Source organism: Pinus tabuliformis, chromosome 8 (assembly GCF_031772625.1).
Source record: "Pinus tabuliformis cultivar Carrire ecotype Pingquan chromosome 8, CPIR1, whole genome shotgun sequence".
NCBI classification, from domain to species: Eukaryota; Viridiplantae; Streptophyta; class Pinopsida; order Pinales; family Pinaceae; genus Pinus; species Pinus tabuliformis.
The window spans coordinates 1,742,413,485-1,742,418,304 of record NC_142294.1 but is presented as its reverse complement, the minus strand read 5'-3'; the positions used below and the strand labels follow the sequence as shown (position 1 = coordinate 1,742,418,304).

At 39.1% G+C, this 4,820-nt stretch overlaps 1 long non-coding RNA gene across 2 annotated transcripts; it reads left to right on the top strand.

The window, feature by feature from the left end:
* The first annotated feature begins 258 nt into the window (after nt 1-258).
* LOC149243072 (uncharacterized) lies at nt 259-1,375 on the top strand. Of its 2 annotated transcripts, XR_016245772.1 has the most exons (3): nt 259-372; nt 792-952; nt 1,083-1,375. It is a non-coding gene; the product is annotated as an uncharacterized LOC149243072 (long non-coding RNA). The 2 variants fall into 2 exon arrangements; XR_016245771.1 differs by having other exon boundaries at nt 792-1,375.
* Nucleotides 1,376-4,820: the final 3,445 nt, after the last annotated feature.

Genomic DNA, 4,820 nt, shown 5'->3' with positions numbered 1-4,820 from the left:
TTGTTTTGAGGACAAGGTAATTCTAAAGGTGTATGCAATGTTACGTACATAAAAATAACATAGGCGCTGGCAAAGAAGTATAATTTAATATAAAACATAGTAAAGAAAAAATAAAACAGAATAATTATATATAAATAAAAAAGAAAAAATTGGACATTCCTTTTGCAATGAAAAGGCACAAAGGTCCTCTCCAATTGTATATATATACGGTGCCACAATTGTATAGTCATCAGCTTAGTTTTATACAACATTCATTCATGCATATTCAAGTTATGTGAGTTCTGACACATCCGCTTCATGTTTTAGAATTTTCCAGGAAAATCTCCAACAAAGCGTTCTACACCTGCATATGTAGAAGAAAAAAGTATGAAGGTATGACATTATAAGTTTAGGCTTTAGTCAAAATGATATCAGTTGCAGTTTCTACATTTTAATCTCGCAATGGCTTAATTACAGTTGATGTTCTCTCTGTAATAGTGCATATCCATATTATGTATAGCGTGGATTAGGGTGAAGAGTGTAAATTGATTTTTTAGTTTAAAAATATCTGAGTTGGCTGTATGGTTATTTTGCTTGGTGTAAAAGAGAGTATAAATTGATTTTGTAGTGTTCTATTACAAATTATTGATTACTTGCATCATTGCAACCAGTTGATCATAAATATGGGAGGAGACTATGCTTACAAGAGTACCTTTTAATTTACAAATATTTTTATTCTTGATAGCATACATGAAATGCACTGTGTTTTACTTTTTGTTTGGATGTTTCTGAGGTGTTCTGCAATCCTTCAGGGCCTGCGGTACATTGCAGACACAATCCAGTCAGGAGCTACTGAAAAATCAAATGTGAATGCAATTTTACAGAACAAAATCGATGATCCAGCCACTGGAAAATCCTCAAGACGAGCAACTGAAATACAAAAGCCACATGTAAATGAATGATCTTTGACCAGGTTTGTGACATGACTGAGTCAAACAATTTTTTTGTATAGCTGTAATTATACAAATTTCAAAGGGGAAATCTGTTTTTAAGAAAACAGATAGGGTTTACAGTTTTGTTTAACTCTATTATACTATATGCAGGACATGTTCAACGGAGGTCTGATATGAATGCTTTTTCTTCAAACTGGTGGTTATGATTTTTTACTTTTCTGTGGGAGTATAAGCTCCTATTGATGACTGGCAAAACAAACCATTGGACCGTAGATATTGTTGATACGAATTGGTCAATGGGGCCAACATCCTTGACAATAAAAAGAATCGTACTCCGTTAAAAATGCAAAAGCGTGGATTATGTATATATTTCAAATATTTTGTACATTCAGCAATAATGAGCTGAGCTGATTGTAAAATTAATGCAAATTTATTCTCTTTCAGATTTCCATCTCTATATTTGTCATATAGACATTCTATAACATATTTTGTTCAGTATTATTCTTTTTCCAATAATTTTATTAAATAGTTTTTTTTGCCTCTTCTTTTTAATAAATTGAAATAAAGCTCCTTTGGAAACCTTGAGGCACTCCCCTTAATGATGGTATCCAAGGTAAACTAGCAGTTGCAGTTATGGTAACCTACCTTGGTGGGGAACATCATGTGAAGCATCCAAGGTAAACTAGCAGTTGCAGTTATGGTAACCTACCCTGGTGGGGAACATCATGTGAAGCCCATTGAGTCCACAGATGCCAGCCCAGAGAGTTGATTCTGAGACCTCTTCTTTGTAAATCACATCACTCAACTGCTCAATCTAATCCAACTAGATGATTCAGTTTAATTATGTAAAAATGCAATAAAATTTAATATCTTTAAACAATGTTGTGGTGGCACTGTGGATGATGTGCTTTAGTTCTTTGGCTTGAAGTAGTAATTTTGATATGTGATATATAAAAGATGGCAGTGGTATATCTTTTTATTATATATTGAAAAGATTGTGTTTGTATTTTTCCTATATTTGTAAGTGGAATTTTATTTGATCATTTTTTTAAATATTTAGTATCTAGAGGAATCAATGATTGGGTCAGTTTCATACTTGCGTGATATAGAGCCGATTCTGACAGTTACTATAACTTCTAGGTGCCTACATATGCCCCTTCCATAGACATGGGTTAATTGGGAGATGTAAATCTTGGATCTCATAGTTTACATAATACTTCATAACACGGATATCACCAATTGAGCTGCCTCTGGGGGCTCCTTAAGGAAGGACATGGAGGTGGGCTGGGATAAAATGAAGTGCGACGAGTATATAGACTAGATCAACTCTTAAAAAAGGTGGATCCATTTTCAACATTGTCCCTCCTAACGTGCGTCTAGAAATAAAACAATTGCATGTGAAGGTGGGAGAATAAAGTATTCATTGTTTGATTCGAAATTACTTGAAGATTTGGGTAGATGTGTTCTAGATCCGCGCAGCGCCACCCCCCGGCCGCCCTGCCCCACCCGACCGGCAGCGGGTCGACCCCGGAATCGACCCGCCGCCAGTCAAGCGGGGCGAGGCGGCCCGGGGGTGCCGCTGCCGCGGAGGGGGCGGGGGAGGGGGAGGGGGAGGGGTGGCCGAGGAGGGGGCGGGGGAGGGGGAGGGGGAGGGGTGGCCGAGGAGGGGGCGGTGGCGGTGGAGGGGTGGGCAGGGGGGCTAGGAGGGGGCGGTGGTGGGGGATGGGTGGGCGGGGAGGGGTGGGCAGGGGGGCCAGGGAGGGGGCGGTGGCGGGGGATGGGTGGACAGGGTGGGCGGGCAGGGGGCGGTGGCGGTGGGCGGGCAGGGGGCAGTGGCGGTGGAGGGGTGGGCAGGGAGGCGGAGGGGTGTGCGGGGAGGGTGTGGGCAGGGTGGTCGGGGGGGCAGTGGCGGTGGCGGTGGCGGGGGATGGGTGGGCGGGGTGGGCAGGGTGGGGGCGGTGGCGGTGGAGGGGTGGGTGGGGGCGGTGGCGGTGGAGGGGTGGGCGGGGGAGAGCACAACTGTTATTTTCGCATTGATTTTTAAGTTAATCATTTTTTTTTGAAAAAAAAGTAGTTATTATTATCTTTTTGACATGAAATTCATAAAAAAAACTATTATTTGACCATTTTTAGTTAATATTTTTGTATAAAAATTGTGATTCTGACATGTTAATTCTAGCAAAAAATTATCAAAACGTTTAGTTTTTTTGTTATATTTATGTTAAAAATGGTTATTTTTTATGTCCATCGTTAAAAAATGTTGTTTTTTAGAAACAATTATTTCATGTGGATTGAAAAATTAATTAAGGGGGTTGAAAAGATGTCTAAATATGTAGATTATCTAAAATTCAAACTATCGACTTTATAATTTAAAAACGCAAAACAATAAAAAACCCACTAAAAAAAAAAAAAAATTAAGATAGAGAACAAGAAAATATGAATACAATGACGACTTCAAAAACTATCAAATTTAGAAAATAATTTTTTACATTTCACACACTAGAAAATTTAAAGTCAAAAAATAGGTCTTTTAAAAAAAGGGTGTGATGCAGAATACACACTTTTTAAAATCAGGATGAAAATCACTACCATTCACCGAGCCTCACCCACTTAATGCACATGAAAAAAATTAAAGTTCCAAAAAGCATGTTCTTAAAAAAACATGTGTATTCTGCATCAACACTTTTGAAAATCGGGTCATTTTTTTGCCACCTCTACAAAACGGGTAACAGTATCAGTTCCCGTTTCAAAGTTTACATTGTTAAGTCAAGATAAGTTGTCCGAATAAATGGAGTGCTCCATGCTCACTACCTTTTTGGAAACTTTCATGAAGCTATTGCATTTTAGAAAGGCCATGAAAGGATTATAGGAGCTGATAAATAAATGTACCGGTAAAGAAAATGCTCCTGAGGGACCTCGCATAGTCAAAAAAATTGGTAAGCATAAGGCAAGAACAAGGTGTGCGATGAGGCTCACTATGAAAATACGGGAGTATGAAATGGATCAAGCTATTATGCATTTGGGGTTAGATGCGAATGTATTTCCTAAAAAGACATGGGAAAGAATGAGGAGACTTCCGTTGCAGTCATCTCCGATTCAATTGAGGATGGAAAATCAACAAAATATTATACCCATGGGAACATGGCAAGGAGTGACAATAGATATTGAAGGCATGAGCACGTTGGCAGATTTCGAGGTAATAGAGATTATGGATGACAACAACCCATACCCCATGCTCCTCGGCATCGATTGGGTTGTTCACATGAATGGGGTGATCAATTTGAAGAAGTGAACAATGTCATTTGAGAGGAAATCACTCTACGTAGTAGTACCTTTGGACCCTCCAGAAGAACCACGCTATGCTAAATCGGTCAACAATTATGAAAGTGATGATGATTTTGACCAAATATACAAAATAACAGCACGAGACAAGGATTGGGTGAATCCAATAGCAGATGGATGCATCACATGGGACCGTGAAAGTTCCTGTACATCATATTAAAATGAGGAGTTGGAACAGTAGCAGAATAGGTTGCACGAAGTATCTACGTTGCATTGTAACATGATGACTAAATCACTACACTATGTATCCTCTGAGGTGAGAATCTTGCCTTATTATGATGGTCTAACTGATGTAGATAAATTTTTGGATGCATTTGAAAGGGAAGTACCAGAGAAACATCCCTTCCAAGCCTTCGATTTGGCATTGTGCGCTACACTTGCAACATGCTGGGGTATGAATGAAGACAATTTTAATGGATGGCATGAGTACAAAAAGATGATGTGATTACGATTTGGTCGTCCAAAAGTCCAGTAAACAAAGAAATACGATGAAAGGAATGATCCGTGTGATCATTTGGCAAAATGGACTAACGTTTATGGGAAGAA